The sequence below is a fragment of the Choloepus didactylus genome, chromosome 15 (genome assembly GCF_015220235.1).
Source record: "Choloepus didactylus isolate mChoDid1 chromosome 15, mChoDid1.pri, whole genome shotgun sequence".
NCBI classification, from domain to species: Eukaryota; Metazoa; Chordata; class Mammalia; order Pilosa; family Megalonychidae; genus Choloepus; species Choloepus didactylus.
This window is the reverse complement of record NC_051321.1, coordinates 49,445,639-49,467,381: the sequence shown is the minus strand read 5'-3', so window position 1 is coordinate 49,467,381 and position 21,743 is coordinate 49,445,639. Positions and strand designations below refer to the sequence as shown.

The 21,743-nt window shown below is 42.0% G+C and overlaps 1 pseudogene; it reads left to right on the top strand.

The window, feature by feature from the left end:
- The first annotated feature begins 767 nt into the window (after positions 1-767).
- On the top strand, positions 768-20,809 carry LOC119509913 (annotated as a pseudogene).
- The last annotated feature ends 934 nt before the right edge of the window (positions 20,810-21,743 follow it).

Below are 21,743 nucleotides of genomic sequence, written 5' to 3'. Positions count from 1 at the left end.
TAGGGGGAATTGAGCTTGCTTGTCATTTTGATGGTAGGGGCTTTGACCTAAAAATTTGTTTAATGTCCATTTTTTAGAGGTGGCTTTACGGGCATTACGGGTGGTGTACCTTTTACAGTGCTCTTCATAATCGGATTTCCATAACAGGAAATCGCCGCCGGACAAGGCAGCTCTGGCTAATTGGGACCAATCGTTAGGAGTGAGTTCCTTTTCACTGAGGCTTTCTAATAAGGTGAGCGTGAAGGGGGCGGTAGCGCCATAATCATTCACTGCCTTTTTTAATTTTTCTAAATATTTTAAACTGAGTTTTTTATATTTAGCTGTTGGGGTAGTACTAACTTCCTCTTGCCCCTCTTCATCAGAACTGGGGGGGTTTGATTGTTCCTCTTCCTCACTTTCGCTACTAGAAGCGCCATTTTGGGAGCTAGCAGCACCATTTTGGGTGTCAGCGGAAGGGTTTTGGGTTTGACTACGTGTAACTGGAAAGGCGTAGGTGTGGTGAGTGCAATGGGGACGTGGTGAGTGGGCATTTTCCGGGAGTGCAAGGGCAGCAATGCTTTGAGTTGCCGACCGGAGGTCGGCGAGCAAATTGGCGGCTCGCAGGCGCTCCTGATTAAAGGCCTCTTTAAAATGATCGGCGTGTAGCCGGAGATTTTCCGCAGCTTCCTCTTAAGCGTGGAACTGAGGCAGGGATGTGACTGGATAAAATTGAGGATGTGGTTGAGGATTTGGCTCTGAAAGACCAGGAGCATAAGGAGGTGGCCGAAATGGAGGAAGGGAATTATTCTCCACAGAAGGTAAGTTTTCAGACTTTGTTTCAACCTTATACTGATTGGCTAGCGGACAGACCTGACTGATAGGGGTGTTTGGTCTACCTTCTTCTTGGTCCTCGTTTAGAGGTTTTTCAGGCATGTCAATAATTACTGAGTTGGTTTCTGAGGCGGGGCGAGAGTGCTCTCTTAGAGCTTCTTCCCCTTGTTTACAGAGCTTTTGAATATCAGGGGCCAGAGAATGGACCTTTAGGATTTCATTAATTAGATTCCAGTAGGTGAAAGCAGTGACAGGGACCCTTTCAGGGCCGAAGGTACGGAAGTAGTCCTTTAGACAATCTCCAACCCGCCGCCAGCATTGGTGATCTATAGTACCTTCCTGAGGGAACCAAGGGCAAGTTTTTAGGAGAAAATCAAAAAAATGTGTGAGATCCTTTTTCTTAACTCTAGTTCCTCGTGCCTTGAGCGATTGTTTAACTTGACTAATATATAATTGGTGCTGGGAAGTTGCTTGTCCCATGGTGGGGGTGGGGGCTTACCTTTTTGCGGTCGGGGTTACTGCTTTTAGGGGGAGTGGCGGCCGGTAGCCGAGCCCTCAGCTCTCGGGGCTGCTTAAAGGGTACCGGCGGCGGGGGCTCTTTCCCGGAGGCGAGGGCGAGGCGGAGGACGTGGCCAAGGTCCTCGGCGAGAGGCGTGCAAGGTATGGAGGGCGGCGATAAGGACAAAAACACTCTTCATCCAGTAGGAGTATGCGCCAAAGAGATTTATTCAGGGGTGATTACAGGTTATATAGGCTGGTAAGAGGGGCAGGGCTGGAAAGGAGGTGAAGTAGCCTAAAATGGCAATACTGAAGGAAGAGGGGCTAGGATTGGTTCTGAGAGGACGCAGGAGCCGTTGCAGCGGGCGGGGGTTGTTCTGGCCACGGTGCATGCGCACTGGCGGTGGCAGGAGTGGCCTTGGCACAAGGGAGTATGTGGGTAAGATAAGGAAGTGGGGAAAGGGCAGTTGGGAGAAAGGCGGTTTCCTCCGGCAAGCCTCCCCTGCCAGTGGCATTTTGGGTGAGGAAAAGGGAGCTGCCTTGACCTCGCTCCTCAGGCTCGGGGGGGCTGCAGAGGGCACTCACGCCCGTACCTACTACCCTCCCCAGGGGGTGATCAGGTCCCCTGGCCCAGGCCTGGTAAGTCGAGGTACAAGCTCAGTCCCCGCAATTCCCCTTTCTTTTCTAATTAGAGGAAGAGGCTTTACCGGAGAGGCCCGCTAAGGGTGAGGGAAGGGGGAGGTCAGGGAAGGGAAAAAGGGGTTGACGGTGGCTCAGCGAGGCTGGAGCTCAGTGTTGGTGTGGTGCCCGGGCGCTCGACAAGGGCTTCGCTGCAGCGGGCTGGGCGAAGGTGAGGGGTTTAAAGTTCAGGGGTTTAAAGTTCAGGGGTTTAAAGTTCAGGGGTTCAGAGAAGCTGGAACTCGAGGTGAGAGCGATGTTCAGGTGATTGAGAAGGGCCTCGCGGTCGGCGGGTCAACCGGTGGCGTTGAGGTCGCGGAGGGTTGGCTGTCATCTTGGAGTGGGGGGTGTCAGAGGTGGCGAGTCGCTGATACTGGATTTGCACGAACGAGGAAAAAATGGCATCTGTTTGTTTTCTTACAAGCTGGACAATTTTGCGTATGATGCAGGGTCCTAAGATGAGAGCTAGAATAATTATTAATAGGGGGCCAAGAAAAGGAAGGATGTATGGGAGGATGGGAGTGAAAAAACTGGACCAATAACTGGTGGCTTCACGATCTCTTTTACGCTTTTCCAGTCCTTCTCGGACTCTTTTCAGGCTGTCCTTGACGAGACCTGTGGAATTGGCATAAACACAGCACTCTTCTCCTAGGGCGGCGCAGAGGCCCCCCTCCCCGAGGAGGAGAAGGTCAAGACCTCGGCGGTTTTGGAGCACGACTTCAGAGAGGGAATTGACAGAATTTTTTAGATGGTAAATAGCGTTTTGTAGGTGACGAATGTCCTCGTCAACAGCCGCCCTGAGGTGAGTTAGGGCGGAGCCTTGACTGGCTAGTGCAGCGATTCCGGTGCCAGTGCCGGCAAGACCTAGGAGGGAGGCAATTGTAAGGACGGTGATGGGCTCTCGCTTTTGCAGAAGGGCAGGAGCTGTAGTTCTTTCCAGACGGAGGAAGAAGTCTTCTTCGCTGTGGTATAAGACCCTAGGGATAAGGACAATTAGGAGGCAAGTTTCTTTATATTCGCTGATGATATTCGTGCTGAGACAGGGGGTAAGTCCTGTAGAGGAGCAGAGCCATTGGGAGGAGTTATGAGGAATGAGAAATTTTGTCGAGCTACTGGGAGATGAGTAGCTGGCACAGGCAGTGAGGTCGGGAGAGTTACTGGAGCGAGGGCGGACGCACTTTCCCGTATAGGAGACTGAATGAAAGGTCAGGGGGACGGCAGAGGTATTCCAATTGCACTCCGAGGGGCTGTCTTCTGTGCTTTCTGAAAAGGAGAGGTTGGAGGCAACGGGCTCGTACAGTGAGGAAGAGGTGGAGAGGCAGAGCCAGCAGGAGGAGGTAAAATTGGGGTTGGAGGAGTTCACTGAGGCAAAGGCGGCTTGGATGAGGCTGAGGAGGGGAGAGGAATAACGAGAAGGGGGCAGAGGAAGCTGGGGTGGTGGGGTTGGCGATGCGCTGTTGGTAGCTGAGGTGCGGCTGGTTGCTGCTGTGGAAAAAGGGGGTTAATGACTTGGTTGGAACCTATGCTAGAGGGTGTTTTTAAAGCAGTATTTTGGCATGGTTGGTTTGCAGCCTCTTTTTTTATGAGAATAAGTGATCCTCGGTCGCCTCCTTTTTTATAGATTTTGAAGCTTCAAGTTTGACCGAGTAACCAGGAGGGATCAGTGGGGAGCTGCACTGTAAGATTAAGATGTGTGCAGGATCCTTTACTTTCTTGGCCGAGCCAGTTAACAGTAGGGAGTTTGCACCCTGTAGGGGTCCATTTTAAGGTAAGGTAATGATTAGGAACAGGAGGCTTCCAATTAGTGGCTAATGTTTCACACCCCCAGTATGCACAGTAGTACTTGTTGGGGGAATTACAGCACGATTTTCCAGGATTTGAGGATGGGCACATGTAATATTGGGCCTGGGGATCACTTACCTTTTGAGCGCAGGTTTCTTCGACTCTGGAGACAAAGGTGGTGAAAGGCTTACTCGGCTCCTGGAAGAGCTTGGTGAATTTATTAGGCCAACAGGTAGAGCAGTTGGCAAACGCGCGCAAGGCGATGCCTCTGAGGACAGTCCAGAAGGTGGCAGGGACATTAATATAAGCAGACGCATTTAGAAACGCTCCAGTGCCCAAATAGGCTTCGGGGGGATGATAGGCTCCAATGGCTGCATCTTGCTCACTTTGCTTAGCTGCTTCTGCCTGGAAGTGAGCACGCCAGTCAACAAACTGACCGGGGTTAAGAATGGAACGGGCAAGCGAGGCCCAGTCTTGGGGGAAGCAATAGTTCATGGCGAGATCCTGTAGTATTTGGGAAGCATATGGGCTACCTAACCCGTCCTCCTTGACGGCCTTGCGAAGCTGCTTGATAGTATCTAAGTCAATGGGATACCAGTCATGCGGCCTCTGTGGGGTGGGGGCAAGGTTAAGAGGAAAACAGCGAAAGGCACGAGAGAAAGGAGGACACGCTTGCAGAGGACTTGGCGCGGGAGTGGGGGTAGGGGGAGCGTTGCCCCAAGGGTTGCCTTGAGGTGTAGAAGGCAGCCAGGGGTTGTTAGTCGGCAGGGTGGGAGGAGCGGCGGCAGCTGCCGGTAGCGGCTCCGAAGGGGAGCTCGCCGGAGGGAGAGGCGGGAGTGGGAGGCCCCAAGCGTCGCAAGATGGCGGCGCGGTGGGCGTGGCTAAGACACAAGATGGTGGATCAGCCCCGCCCTGTGAAAGGGTGGGGTTCAAGGCATAAGATGGTGGACTAGCTCCGCCCTGTGGAAGGGCGGGGTAAAGCGTATGCGGTTTCCGGCCCAACTTAGGGCTGATGTCATCGCCAGAGCATTTCCTCCCCTCGATGGAAGAAGAAGGAGGAAGTTCGCCATCTTGGCGTGGCGCAGTGTTATTTTGCTTTTTGGGAGTCACCTCGAGCGCGTTGTTAATCTGCTCGACTAAGGACTCCGTGTCCGAGTCATGATTTGAATTAGTATCGCTATCTGAATCTGTTGGCTGGGTTGATAGGGCCTCTTTGGATTTAACGGGGCCTCTATCAGGGGGGAGGGAGCCTTGAAGGCAGGAGCGGATGGTTATCAGGTGGGGAGCAAGCCGGGAGGGAAACGCTTGCTCTCATGTTCCATGGCATTAGTGACTCGATCAATAAGGCGATCATAAGTAACAGGGTCCCAAAGATGGCAAGTGGTGAGCCATGGGTTAAAGGGCAGCAGGAGATCCCAGTATATCTGCAGCTGCCGGACAGACACTTTACAGCTATGCGTGTCTAGGAGACCCGCCAGAGCACGAACTTGAGGTGCCTGACATGTAGATATACGATTACCCATAGCTGAGGGGAGAGGAGGGGGAGTTGTTCCCCAGCCGGGCCGGCCGGCTGGCGGGGAGGAGAAGGAGGAGTAGTTTACTGAGCAGAGAGAATGAGATAAACTGTGGCTGCAAGGCCGAAGGAGACGGCGAGAGCAGAAAGCAGTGCCCTTTGGTAACGGGAGCAGTCAGGGGGGGCAGTTGCAAAGAGGCACACGGCACCAAATGAGGAAATAAAGATACAAAGAACTACAGCAAAGTAATGGAGGGGAAGAGGGAGAGTGTTAGGAGGAACGGGGGTCATAGAAGTGCGCATACAAGAGGACGAAGAGAGCGTGGGGGAAGGGAAGAGTTCCTACTGGATGAAGAGAGCGTGGGGGAAGGGAGGAGCGGCTTCGGAGCAAGGAACCTCCCACGGCTCCGGAAGCAGCGAGGGAGAGGCGGCCCTTACCTTGCAGGCGAGGAAATGGGAAGCTGGAGGGGCGTCCGGGCGAGCGGGTGACCTGCCAAACTGTCGTGTGGAGACGTTCCTCACACGGGGCACCAGTTGCGGTCGGGGTTACTGCTTTTAGGGGGAGTGGCGGCCGGTAGCCGAGCCCTCAGCTCTCGGGGCTGCTTAAAGGGTACCGGCGGCGGGGGCTCTTTCCCGGAGGCGAGGGCGAGGCGGAGGACGTGGCCAAGGTCCTCGGCGAGAGGCGTGCAAGGTATGGAGGGCGGCGATAAGGACAAAAACACTCTTCATCCAGTAGGAGTATGCGCCAAAGAGATTTATTCAGGGGTGATTACAGGTTATATAGGCTGGTAAGAGGGGCAGGGCTGGAAAGGAGGTGAAGTAGCCTAAAATGGCAATACTGAAGGAAGAGGGGCTAGGATTGGTTCTGAGAGGACGCAGGAGCCGTTGCAGCGGGCGGGGGTTGTTCTGGCCACGGTGCATGCGCACTGGCGGTGGCAGGAGTGGCCTTGGCACAAGGGAGTATGTGGGTAAGATAAGGAAGTGGGGAAAGGGCAGTTGGGAGAAAGGCGGTTTCCTCCGGCAAGCCTCCCCTGCCAGTGGCATTTTGGGTGAGGAAAAGGGAGCTGCCTTGACCTCGCTCCTCAGGCTCGGGGGGGCTGCAGAGGGCACTCACGCCCGTACCTACTACCCTCCCCAGGGGGTGATCAGGTCCCCTGGCCCAGGCCTGGTAAGTCGAGGTACAAGCTCAGTCCCCGCACCTTTTGTTGTTTTCTTTCTTTTCTTTTCTTTTTTCCTTCTTTCGCTGACACTGATCAACTGCTGAACGGATCCGTCTCGCGAGCAAGTTACTTCGCGGCGATCCCGGGTGCGGTGAGTGTGAGAGGCCTCTCTCCTTGAGTGCGGCGTTCCGTCCCTCACAAGGCCCGAGCCCCACGTTGGGCGCCAGTTGTCCCGGCCTGCGGGATGATCAACGGAGGCTCTGATACCTGTAAGGGAGGAATGGTATGGGACAAGAGACACGAAGAATGACAGCAAGACAAGTGTTCTGATCAAGCTGCAAAACTTTGAGGAGGCTGAGCATATATACTCTAGGGTAGGACGGGGGTGGCTAGTAAGGACGGGTAGCGATCTAGGATTGGTTGCTGCTGTTGCTGGGGTGGATGGCCAATGGGCGGCTACTGTTTAGGCGTGAACTAGCTACTGCTTAGGCGGGAACTACTGTTACTTCCTTGAAGAAGGCTAATTATAGCTTAGGCTGTTCTTGCATCAGCCCTGGCGGCCATGTTGCATGTTACCGGTATCGCTGAAGGTGAATATTATATATGCTACCTTAATTGTCCCCAACAAGACAGTGGATGTATTTCTATGGTTTCTAAGAAAGACTGTGATTGATCACTCCAACATAATGTCTAGAGGGATGAGATTTCTGTGCACATCCTGAAGACTGAAATTGTCATGATGGATCTTTCAAGGTAGTGGTGATGTCGATGGTAGTGTAAATCAGATTTTCATTTTAAGTATAAGTGAAATCTATGGTCAATAAAATTTGAGAGGTTACCAAATGACTGGTCTCAGTAAGAAAGATCCAGATATTTCTATCTTTAATTATAGAGTTTTATTTATCAGTAATAAGAAGGGAAATTCCCTGAGCCCTACAATGTCAGTATCTGATCACAAACAAAGAAATAATACTGTCATCAGTATAAAATCAAGATTCTGGGATCTTTCAAAGAGGGAACTGTCAAAGGGAGATGGAAAGCAAGTGCCAGATGTGAAAAGAGACCTGAGGATCCGGGCACTGATGCCCTCAAAGCCTTTCTGGTCCAAACTTGGAAGCCACATAGTCTGCTTGAGAGTTGAGTGGATATATGACAGATTTTTGGTAATCTGGCCTTTCTTTGCTCCCATTTACTGATCTGAAATGTGTAATAGGAGTATTCATCTTTTATTTGATCAGGAAAAAACTACAGATTTTGATGCCTTCCTTAGGATGACTCTGAGCACCATCTTTTATTAGTTGTAAGAATTTGGTCATGTCTCTTACCCTTTCTGTGCCCAAGTTATCTCTTCAATCAATATGAGTAATAATATTAACTGCTCCTATTTAATATTTTGTCAGAATAAGTAATTTCATGCATTTAAAGTACATGGAATTTTGTCATCTGTGTAATAAGTTTTCATGTAAGATTTATTATGCCCAGATAACCTACTCATGTATTTAAACAATGGTTAAAACCTCCCCTGCAAAGAAGAAGCTAAGCTTACCTATAATTATGCCTAAGAGTCACCCCCAGAGAACCTCTTTTGCTGCTCAGATGTGGCCTCTCTCTCTAAACCAACTCTTCAGGTGAACTCACTGCCTTCTTCCCTATGTGGGACATGACTCCCAAAGTTATAAACCTTCCTGGCAATGTAGGACATGACTCCCTGGGATGAGCCTGGCCCTGGCATCATGGAACTGAGAAAAGCCTTCTTGGACCAAAATGGGGAAGAGAAATGAAACAAAAGTTTCAGGGGCCGAGAGATTTCAAATAAAGTTGAGAGGTCATTGTGGAGGTTATTTTTATGCATTATATAGCTATCCCTTTTTAGTTTTTAGTGTATTCGATGAGCTAGAAGAAATACCTGAAATTGTTGAACTGTAATCCAATAACCTTGATTCTTGAAGATGGTTGTATAACTATATAGCTTTTACAGTGTGACTGTAATTATGAAAACCTTGTGACTGACACTCCCTTTATCCAGTTTATGGACAGATAAATAAGAAAATAAAGACAGAAATAAATAAATAAATAACAAGGGGGATAAGGAGTATAGAATGTTTTGGTTGTTCTTTTTTATTTTTACTCTTATTTTTGTTTTTGTTTTTGTTTTTGAGTAATGAAAATGTTCAGAAACTGATTGTGGTGATGAATGCAAGACCATATGAGGATACTGTGAACCACTGATTGTACACTTTGTATGATTATCTAGTATGTCAATATAATCTTAATAAAACTGCATTAAAAAGTGAATGCATTCCTGCCTCCCTACATACTTACAACAGCCAGGCCTCTCATCTGTCTCTAAATTTGCCCCCTTTCCTGTACTACTTCTCTTCTAAATTGATAATTTGAATATTTCAAAACATGTGCTCTCAAAAAAAAAACTTCTTGAGCAATTTCTGTTCAAGAAATTCAGATTCTGAGAACCTGAATTTGACCAGGATTACTAAAAAAAAAACAGATTAATCTCAGCTTTCATGGAAACTAAGGGAAGACAGACCACCATGATACCCACTTGGGGTAGATATACTTGGTTAGATATACATTGCATCTTAGACTCTATATCCAACCAGGGAAAATACATCCCTCAGGAGAATGCATGACTTAAATCATTATGTCAAAATATGTTTTCCTTTCTCTGTCAACTAGCTATTCTTGAAAGATAACTAAATGGTGGTAAAATTAATCCTTTCTCACCTACTGCCAAAGCTGCCAAAACAACCAAAATAATATATTTATATCAAGTGACTCTCATTCAGATATGGATTTATGACCAAAATAATAAATAGTAACTAATCTCCAAGCACCTTTCTGTGTAGTACTTCCTAGAATATCATCACACCCAAGTACCACTAGATTTTCACAGGTGATCCTCTAAAATGCAAGGCAGAATTCTTAGGGTAAGTCTTCCAGGTCCAATTAGTTAGGGAAATAACAAAACTAAATAGGTTTTATTGTAAGTCTTCCCAGGGACATTAATTTGCTAAATATGCACTGATAATAAGAAGGCGGGGGGTAAAAATAGCCTGTAACATTTCCTCCCAAGTATGTAATCAAAACTTCTACCCACAGAAAATTTTTATTCTCCTTATGGAGTCTAGTTTTCTGAGGAACATAGTTGGGAATTTCTATTCTAAGACACAAGATTGAATTGCTTTACTTGCTGATCATACTGTCTGTAGGTGCCCATAACAAAGGCCTGCTCCTTGATGATATCAACCAGAACCAAGTGGCTGATCAAACTTGACTCCATATTTCTGATATAGAGACTACCACTGCATGCTGGACATGAGACTCCTAAAAAAAGTTGACCTGTTTGTCTCACAGTGAGGGAGGCCACATCATACAGGGTGTTACCTCCTACTGCTCTTAGAAGATTGACTACATAGGACAGTCAAACCCCTCTCAGGGCTATCAGTAGTACCTCACCAATGACAACATGTTTTCAAGTTACTGATCAGTTTTCTCCAACCATATCACTGGGGCCCTTTCAATGTACCTGTGCCATATGTTTTTGGACTACTTGAAGTTTTACAATAATACAAAAGGTTACAGCAAAAGTTATTCAATAATGGACTCACAGTCTAACTCTACCTCCTAATGTCTTTCCTGGTCCACACACCTTGGTAAGGCAGTTTGGTCACTGAATGTGGCTGCTCAGAAAGAGATCATCTCCTCTTAACTGTTTTCTGGGTAAAGACCAGGAAGAAAACATAGATTATACAGACATATTTTCAAAAGTCAGTGTTCCATCCTGAACATTTCTAGGAATGATGCCCTAGGAATGATCCCCTAACAGCAACTTCAAGCCAGTATGGTTTAGCAGCTTAAGCAAAATGGAACCCAGGGTATTACCATTTATTTCTGGTAACGTTTTACAAAGAATGCCATGCCTCTCTTGTACCTGATCCTTCCTTTTGAAAAATCTGGGTACAAGTAAGGGATCATTGGAAAAAGGGTGATTTAACCAGCTACTGTAATCAGTCATCTTCGTAGAGGGAGAACAACATGGCCCTTGGGGACAGAATGATTTAGATCCTGGGAAATATTGGGGAAGGAATAGCATTAATGATCATTTATCTTTTAGAATTGCCCCTAGATCCTTGCTCCAGGAGGAAAATGTCCTGGTGTGGCTCTCAAAAACTATTGAAAGCACCTTTAATTTCACTGACACTGGGTCTGCAATCTTCTACCAGACAGCTCTTACCACAATTTGATCACCATTCCTCTTAACTTTATTGAGAAGTCTATTGGAGACATCAGGAGAGGGCCCCCGTTCCTATCACTCCCATGTAAACACTTCTAGATTCTGCCCACCCTCATTCTCATTCAATAAGAATTTCCTGCAATTAATTCTCCAGTCTACCACAATTAAAGCATTCCAAATACAAATACAGCCATGAAAGAACAAACTTCAAAACTTTTGATTGGGGCCCCATTTCTTATATGAGAATATCCAGACACCTTAGTAAAGAATGTAAGCAAAACAAAATGAAATTAAATTAAAAACTTTATCCATAAAGTAGTGAGAACTTGAATTTGTATGTAGCCTTATTTCCAAAATAAACTCCCCAATATCACTGTGAAAATCTTGAGAATAGCAGCCACAGTGCTTTAAACATCTAGTATAGAAGAGACCTTTGGATGATCTTCAGTACAACTGACCTAAAGAACCTATGATCTTTGAAATGAGAAAATCTGAATTTTTTGCTTTTCACTGATGACCCTATTAACTGGCAATAGGAATTTTATTGAACAGTGATTCTCAAACTTTAATGCACAAACAATCACCCAGGAATCTTGCTAAAAAAGCAGATTCTAATTCAGCAGGAATGAGGTGGAGCCTGAGATTCTGCTTTTTTAATAAGCCAATGCTGCTTGTCTAAGGACTATTCTTGGTTTAACAAGACTATTGAAAATAATCTAGCACTAAATGAGAAGTTAGGCTGAAAACCACAGAATCCATGATTCTGCTTACTATGAAATCTTCAAAAATTTGATCTCAAATGTAAAAAAAAAAATTGTTCCTCACTTTTGGTTAATTCTTCCAAATTTGCTAGTGGTAAACATACCCAAATACTCTAAGTGTCATGATAGGACATTCAGTCACAAAGTGTTCACTGTGTAAATACAGGAAATAGAGCATGAATAAAGTATGTGGAGTTACTCATTTGGGAATAAGTAATAAAGCAATCTGCCCTTGCTGAGCAGACCATCCAATTGGGACAGGAGAGATCTTTGTAGCTTAGCAGAGTCACAAGAGTGCAACCAGATCAAAAACAACCTAGAAAGTGGAGTTTGTTCTGGAACCAACCCATGATGCTGATTTCCACCCTGGGACACGTCCACAGTGATCACCAGAATCTTAAGCAATAAAATCCTTGATTACGACCACAAATAAACATGTACTTCCAAAGCACCATGTGAATAAGCCCAGGCACAAGGGACTTAGTCCAAACTTTCTGACCCACTCCAGATCACAAGAAAAAGTCCTGACATGGCCTAGCTTAAAACGGCATTTCCCAGGCAATGCCAGAACCTGCTGGAATGGGGAAGGGGCAGCGGGGAAAGGGGTGAGTGACAGAAACAGAAGAGGTTAGTGAAAAAGGAAAGAAAACAAAGGAATGTGTTTACACGAGGTATATAACCACTAAATCCAGCCATGACGTAGTATCAAAAAACATTAATGTCAAAATTAATTACAACTCAGTTTAACAATTTAGAAATTATTCTCATCCAAGCACTGGACTCTAATCAACGTCTAACAAAGCAACAAACAATCCAGGTACAGATGAGAAAATATCAAGTACTAGGTTCCATCACACAAGGAAAAAACAAATATGAAAAGATACAATTGCGAAGAGAAAATAAATTAACAAGTAAACACTGTCACAAAAGAATGTTTTTCAGAGGATTTACCACATGCTGCCTTTTAAAATATAATCTCATATAAAATTATAAAAATCAAAGTGTTATATAGTTTATTTAAATTATATAAATTTATCCTGTAAAATCATATATTATATATGCATAAACATATTTTGTATATTTATTCTATAAATGTACATTGTATAAATTTATATGCATTTATATATTAAATTATCTATATATATTCTTTAATTTATGTGAGTATGCATAGGTAATAAATGAATAGGATGTCACAATCAAATTCAGCTCTACTTCTCAGATATATTTCATCACATATACCATTGTTATAGACATTTGGAATTGAAGAGATCAAGTCTGCCCATTCATTTTTTATCTCCTTTGAATGCTTTATATGCCTCTTTCCACATGTCCAATCACAGTTTCTTGCTGAAAGGCCATCAACTACCTTCAACCTGCACTTCCAAAAGAGAATCCTTTTCCAGGCGTATCTGAACCACCACCACCTCTCTGACTTGAGAGGCTGACTGTCAGAAAACTATCACAATTGACAATGCCTCTTGTCAGCAAAGTACATTCTCAGATCCTACGATCAAAGGTATTGAGAACCCAGGAAAATCAAAAGGAAATCCCTAAACTGAAAGAGTTGGGGATTCCTCCTCTACAATCCGCTGTGCCACCCTACTAGGTGTTTGTGAGAGGGCTCCTCTCTTTCTGCTCACTGCCACCCCGCTAATGTCGCCCCTGTACAAACTGCAAAAGAGAGAGTTACAAGTTTCATTTCCGTTTACCCACTAAGTCCTTTTCTTCCTTGAGGACACGTGCACTAAAAATTTCAAGAGAAAAGATTTTCTGAAAAGTGCTTTGCACTAAGGGCAAAATTATCCACAGTTATTAACTGTAAAGTGAATTTTATGACCGTGTCTGAAAATAAAAACTCTGCTCTGCTTAATACTGGCAGTTTTATTTTGAGTGAGAAATGCATCAGACAGCTCAATTGCTGATGTCCTACAATCCTTTAGTGTTCAGTTCTATTCAAGATAATTGCCCTTGTCCATTACACAGATATTTCCATCTCAAAAACCAGACATCCCTTTTTTATTAAGCACTGCTCTGGTATGTGCCCAATGAATTCTGTCCAATTTTAGTCCTAACAGGGTCATCTTTTTTTCTAGTCTAACAGTTAAATCCACCATTTTCTTTTCTGACTTGTTGTAATGAACTGATATTACAATTTTGGCATATTGATTTATTTCGCTTGGCTTTCGTTTATTTTCATTCAAACTGCTTTTCTGCAAGTAGGTGTGAATAGCAGAGCATTAACATTCAAATTCACACAGCTAAGAAAATGATGTTATATGAGAATACTTGTGGGCCTTCATCCTTCCATATGTGATCTAATAGGTTATGAACAACATTGTATTTTTAAATGAAAGGATAAGATTACAGAGAAATGGCTGTAGGATCACTGTACGTATCCTAACTGACCTCCTTGAGGCCTCGGTCTACATCTCGTCCCACTCTGACCTCTGCATCCCTAAGGCCCAGGACACAGTTGGCCCTCAGTGAATGCCTGTGCTCTAATTCACTTGATTGGCATAATTTGTACTTGTCAATAATAGTTAACCATAATAAGTTACATGAACTAAGATGTTTTTGCAATCATGATGCTAGCTTACATAAAATGAGAGAAATTTCTAACAGGAAAAATTGGTGATTCTTTAATATAAATTGAACCTCTAGAACAAACAAAACAAAATACAAACAAGTATCTTTAACTTTACTAAAAAAGATAAGTGATTGCTGCCCACCACAGAGTTAGCAGAAAAGCAAAGACTAGAACCCAGGGCTGCTGGTACACAATCTCCTACTACTTCCACCACCAGTGCTTCCCCCAAACTAACTGCACTTCTTTGCTCAAAGAACTTTCAATTACTATAAGAAAATGATAACAATAACACTAACAATAATAACAGTGACAACAGATTAATATTTATCAAGCATTTACTCATACAGAATACCAGATAATCTGTTACATGTAATTTTTGAAATATCAATATGAGATAGGTACAAGTATTATCCCCATTTTACTGATGAGGAAATTTAGGCTTATAGAGGTTAAGAGATGTACTTAAGGTCACACATAAAGAAAATGCCTGCTAACTGTATTTAGAGGGCAATCTGTGCCTCTCATTGTAATGTCATCATTTTCATGCTTTTCTTGATGAAAATATCTATTCTCTCTTTACCTTTCATCTACAATAGCTAACATACCCACTAACAGAATATATCCTAATTACTTCTCCAGAACTGTGCTATTTACACCAGCAAGTAATATCTTCATTCCCTTGGGATCATTCCCAAATGTCAACAGATGGAATTTTTAAGTCATAAAAATTTTTTACATGACTATATTACTTACATGTCCAAAGGAATACAGCACTGTGTCACGCAAGGTATCTGACACCCCAGCAGACAGCCACGAACTGTTTCATAAAGCAATTATGTATGTATTATTATACTTGAATCTGAAACAAAAATAATTCCCCTAAAATTCCTAACAATGATGAGGGCCAACATTCAATAATGCTGAATTCATTTCCTTGGGAATGCTATTCAATAATGCAAGATTCATTTTCTTGGGTGTGCCAATTCACATTTATTTTTAGACTCAAATAAAACAAGCCACAAAAAAAAAAGGTCAGAGGAGGGAAGATGCAACAATTCCTCTGGGTTACAGGGGGGCATGCTGCCAAATCATTGCCTCATGCTAAAGATAATTCACAGGGAATTGCTCTTATGAATATCAAGAGGCATGATCTAGTGGCCTGGATATACGATTCAGAAAATATGGTATTCTGATGCTTGAACTGTTATTGAGTCACATCCGTTAATAAAGACTGTTCATCATGTGCTACCTGGAACTTTCTTGAATAATTCAATTCCACTCCACTTCTGCATAGACCAGTTATGCACAAATTTGTTACCTTTAAAATTGAGACTTTTACTTACACAGCCTATATTAAAAAGTAGTGTCAAAAAAGGTTCTAGAATTTCTTATTAACATCTATTTATATGCATTAGATAAAAAGCTCTGCTGTCAGTGATAAATTTATTTGCAGATGGAATTTTTAAGTCATAAAAATTTTTTACATGACTATATTACTTAGTGAGAGGAAGTCCACATTTGAGCAACAAAAGAGGTTCTCTGGAGGTGACTCCTAGGCATAATTATAGGTGAGCTTAGTCTCCCCTTTACAACCAAGAGCAAACCTCAAGATTGAGGGCTTTACTTAAAAAGTAGGGGGTTCCTAAGTTCACATAGCATATGTTATATTCACAATAATCCATCCATATCTCACATTATCATCAGTTAATTGTACAATCCTCATCACTCTCCATTTTAAACAATTCTCATGACCCAAAACACCTCGTAGCTCTTTTCAGCACTTATTTCTCCCTAGTATTTGTGTGGTACTAGTATGGTATGCCTATTAATTATGGTCCCTAGTATGTAACAGATTTTTCCCATATACCATTCTGTTGTCAACTCTCTATACTAGTGTCATACCTTAGAAATTTATCAGGCAAGCACCTATCTATATTTGTAGTGCTGATCTGTGGGATAATACCTTTAAACAACACCTTTCAATCTGATTCACCTTCAATACAACTCTGATACTTATAATCCCATTAATAAACAATCATCACCCCTATCTGAATTAAAATGGTAGAACTGTAACCCATAGCATCCTTTGAAATTTGTTCTATAGCTACTTGTTATATTGTAATTTGAAAGTTATCACCTTTTTGTATATGTGCTATATTTCATCATAAGGAAATAACTGAAACTATGGTACTGTAACTCATAACATTTTTGGAAATTTCCTATATAACTGCTTGCTAAATCATACTTTGAAAGATATTACCTTTTTGCATATATGTTACATATCACAATAAGGAAATAATTGAAACTGTGGAACTGCAAAGCATAACATTCTTTGAAATTTGCTAACTAAAAAAAATTTAAATTTAAACTAAAAAAAAAACTCTGCTGTCAATTGCTAATAATAAAATGTGCCTGAAAAAAATAAAAGGAACTAGACACTTTTTTGCGAAGACACTCAGCTTTCGAATGGAACTTTTATGTTATCAAGTCCAGTCTCCTAGTTGGTGCCAGAATTCCTTACATATAATCATCAGTTGACTATCTCTAGCCATGGGAAGACCCCTTGTTCATTTAATTGCTTACTGGCACTAACTGTTAGAAATTTCTTTCTTATTATGGTGGGAAATCCTTGGGAGATCATTGATAGCTACTAACAGTTTTCACTACCATGGGAACCAACTAAGTTTACTACCTAGGGTTTAAACAAGACACACAAAAATCAATGTGTCCCTCCCCAGAGCACAGGGTACCATATACAACTAGAGACAGGAGTCTGAAAACTTCATGCTTCAAGCCCCTTTGTCTAGAAATCATGTGTCTTTATAAGTATATTTCCATGTACCAAATGATGAATGGGAGTTAAGCTTAGATATGGCCACAATTTCTTTCCTGAGAGAAGCAATACAAGGATTCATTGCCTTTCACCCCACACTTCTCTTGGACTGATTGACTGACCAATGCTGACAAGGGCCCAGCTGCAGGTAGCAAACACCCAGCAAGTTATCTATCTCTACCTATTGATGACTGAGCTATACCCCTGAGGCCTAGGTCAGGTTAGACAATTAATGAGTGACACCCTCAGGCAGTGAGCATGATAAGAGTAAGTGACACCTATATGTTCCCGGGCACAAGATTTGATTAAAAAAAAGTAAACAATGAAGTATTTGGCCCATCCTTTTCTTAGTGTCTTGAAATGTGTTACAACAACTAAAATAATCCAAAGATTGTCTTTTGTAGCAAGCAGAAGCTGTTGTCCACAAAAATAAAGAATGCTGCAATAATAAAATAAACCCCAGATATAGTAAGACTTAAATATATAATGAAATATAGATCAGCATAGTTACACAGGGACCCAACGTAATGGAGAACTCCCCAACTTAAACTGTACCATCTTGAAAATGTTGCCTCCTTGACACACATGGTAAGGGAAAAGAGCACTGGTGTGTCTCACAGCAGCAGTCAGTCATAGCCCAGAAATAAGGTATCCCCATTCTACTCAAGTCCCACTGGCCAGAACTAATGCAATCTTCCACGTGCCAGGAGGAGAGGCAAACTTAATAGAGTAAGCACTGGTAAGGTCTATCAAATTACAACACAGGTCCCTGAGACCTTTTATTTTATAATGTAAATATTCCTAATTCTGTCACATGTTTTTCATATGGCATGGTTTCCACTACCCTTCTCAACCAGGCTTCCTTTCACCTGGTAGTCTACTTTAAAGATTTTTATCCTGGGTACGTGATCCCCCAAAATCCATAGAAAGGATTTTGTGACCATATTTATTTTGTAAAGGGAAAAAAACATAGAGTTTTCAAAAGATTCTCGAAGGAGTACTCCTAAAAAAACTAGGAACCACTATTCAGGTCTCTACTCACTCTCTTTCTAGTATGATGTCCAACTGACACAATAGTCTGGCAAAAGTCTAAATGGCATTTTTCTATTTACTATTCTGATATTTAAAGACAATTATCAAGTTAACCAACACCTGTGTTCAATTTTTGACAGACTGTTGGCCTATACTGAATTTATGGACAACCAAAAAAAAAAAAAAGAAAAGAAAAGAAAAGAAACAAAAGTGTATATTACTTGCACAGCTGACAAATTTTGCCTTCATTTATGCTAATGCTTTCAAGTTTTTTTTTTCATTGTCCTTCTAGCTGACATCCAAAACTACCCATTTTATTGTCAAAGGTTCAGATAGCACATCTTTTTGATTACCAATTCTAACATAAAGCATATTAGCTATCCTACCCACCAAGCTTTGAGTCTTCTACATACCATTTATATATTCATATAAATAATTGCACAAGCATTGGAGAGTCCAGTGCAAAGGGACAAGCCATAAAACATAGCACATGAAAGTTCCCTCCAAAATGATGTAACTGCACTCCAACATATTTTGGGTATTCTCCCCTTTGTATTTCTGCTCCCATATATGTAGCTATTCTTGTTTACCCTCCTAGTATGGTGCCTTTCCTCCTCTCTTTCTGTTAGTGGCTCTTTCCTTAGAATAAACTCTTTAAAAGTCCCATCCCCTAAAGTCTGTGTGATACTTCCAAGATCACTGACCTCTATCCCGTAGGGGCTTTCATTAGATCTTGATTTTTTTCCTGACTTCCAACAACTAAAGCATGTTTTAGTATTAATGATTTTGCTACAGCTGTATCACCAAATAGGATGTCAAGCAAGATACTCATTTTCTTCACCTAAAAAATGGAGACATTGGCTACATAATCTTAAAGTTCCTTACTCTAGAACTGTATGAGTCTCTGGCCTTCACTAGCCCTTTTCTTTCAAGGAGTTCAAAGAATTCCATTGATAGAATTGTACTCATCTTCCGTAGATGAAGAAACTAAGGTCTGAACAGATCATGAGGTTTTCTACATAGATATCCAATGTAAAACCAAGAAGATTACTCCCTCTGAAAAAATAGCCAACCTCCCCTTGCCAGGTTTTAAAATGTTCCATGTGCTACATAACAGAAATAACTATTTAACCTCAGCTAATACTTCCTAACAATTCATTACATTGGCTGCTGGCTGTAAAAGGGTAAATGGGTCCAAAAATTTACCAAGGTTAATTGAACAATGTTTCAGTGAAATTTGTTACACTATAGCACTGAAGAAAACGCTGACGTCATATACTTGTACACTGGAAAATATATTTAACCAGATAGATATAGCTGTAACCTACTGGCTACACAAGTATTAAGTACAGTACGTCCTCATTTTACATGACCAATGTGTTCCAAGACCCTTCATATAAGTTGACAACTGCACAATAGCAAATACCATTATTTAATAAGTATTTCTCATACAAACATACCTATCACATTTTTTATAAACAAGGCAAACACTCAAGTGTTTTGTAACAGTAAGCAAACAAAATTAATTACAGTAATAATTTTTAAAAATTTCAATTCTCTCTCTGCCTTTATTTTTTCCTATTGCCAATTGCATATACCTGAATTCCCAAGTGTTGAATTTTTTTTGTAAAAGGAGGTTCTACTGTATTCACCCCAGGCAACCACTGCCTTTGAGGTAGTGAGTCCGCAAACTTCCAGTTCAGCCTCGTTGCAAAAAGTTTTCAGTGTTACCCCTCTTCCCTCATAAGGGTCATGACTAATGAAACAGTGTAACAGAATGGCCCCCTATTTAAAGTATCCAGAAATCATTTTACAGTTAGGCTTTTACAGAAGAAAAGCCATTAATTTTATTTTGCTTTATTAAAAAGCAAAGAATATACAACATGAGTAGGAAGAAGCAAATGGCTTTAAATATATTTTGCAATAAGTTCTTTATTAAGGACTCATTAAAAGCTATAAATTAGCCCTAGTCCAGTTCAGTCATTGGTGCCCCCAGATAAAATGGGAGCTGTTCCCAGAAGAAACCTGAATTGATCATTCTTTTTATTTCTCCTTGCCTCACCTTACCCTAACCTTGTTTGTAACGATAATTTCTAAGAGAAATCCATAGATTTCAAACAGTTTTCATTTAAAAATAAGTATAAATAAGAACCAGATCAGAGGGCTCAAAGCTCCGACCAGCTTATGCTAATTCCCTGGCTGTGCTCTGTTCCAGAACTTTCCAGAAAGTGCCTGCGCTCCCTGCCGGTCAATAGTCAAGTTGCGTCATTTCTGGGAAGGAACAAAGGGATAGTTCTTTCACCTCGGTTAGCGACTTAGAAAAATCTAGAAGGAGCTCCTTTTTTCTTCGACCTGCCGTTCTTCACATCAGCGGTCGGCTCCGCAACCTCCAGACGAGTCTCGCCGGGCGCAGACTCAAGAGCCTCCCGGGTCTGGGCGAGAGCGCGTGCGCACTAGGCGGCATTTTCGCTTTTCGCGTCTCTGAAGGTCTGGGTTGCAGGTTTCTCGTAGCAGAGCAGAATACAAGTTAAGGGATCTAGAGTCGTGGCAGGATAGGCATTTAGAAAGTTTATTTCCCTCTTTGACCAAGTATTGGTTTAAAGGACTGCAGAGAAAACTGTAACCAAAGTAAGCATTATGCTTCCAGAAAAATCTTAAGGAAAAAGATTGAAGGAACAATGATAGCTGATGGATCAGAATATAGAGGAACGGGTGGAAAGATCCAACCAATTACGAATTGCGAATGAAGTTCTTCTGCCAGAATATGGAGGAACCAAATGGCTCCAGATGACAAGGGTTATTTCTTATTTAGATGTAGTGACATTCTTGAGAAGTACATAGACCTAAATAAACCACTGTTGAAATGGCATCACTTGAAGCTTCCCATTCCACTGAAGTCCTGAGATCTTCCATTAAGTAATTTCCGTGTCTCTCTTCTTTAATAAACTAATGATACCCAAACTAATTATATCCTAAGTCCTTAAAATTTAATTTTGCTATATTGATAAACATTTTCAAATAAAAATATGTAAAAGAGAAGTAAGTATAAATAAGGTCGTCATTGGGGTATGCTTCATGGGAAGAATCCCCAAGAAGCAAGCTTGAGCTGATTGATGAAACTGAGTTTTGCTTTTTTTTTTTTTGATATTGTTGTTTGTTTTTGTTCTTGTATTTGTTTTGAGCAGGGTTTCTTTGATCCTCTCTAGTTTAGAAACCTAAGATACAGTAGAGCAAGTCCATCATTATAAAGACCTATATGAGCTAATTAGCTGTTTGGGGGTGGGGGTGGGAGGGCTTCTGCTTTTTTCCAAATGAGGCTCCTTACCCATTAATATGAATAAAAATCTTTAGTTATTATTTTTAACTATTATAGCATAAGTGAATTACCCATGATAGGTCCTCAACAAATAGCTGTAGATATGTTGGCTTACCAGAATTAGGATTTATATTGAATTTTTATGGTAGAAGTGATATAGATTGTTAAAAATCAAATCATGGACCTGAAGTAATATCCTTGATCCCTGAGTTGGGGGGAAGAGACCCCTGTTACTAGGGATATTGTAATACCTGTTTCTATGACTGAGAAAATACATACATTTTGCAGCATTCTTCCCAGCATTCCTCCATTCGGTTTACCCTGCTACAACATTTCCCAAACAATATCCCAGAGAATATTAGTTTTTACATTAAATGTCACAAAAGAAAAAAGTGATGAAGGAGATGAGGATGGTAGCACAACATTGTAAATGTAATTAACAGCACTGAAATATATAGTTGAATGTGGTTAAAGGAGAAATTCTGGATTGTATAAATGGTACTAGAATAAAAATTAAAAAA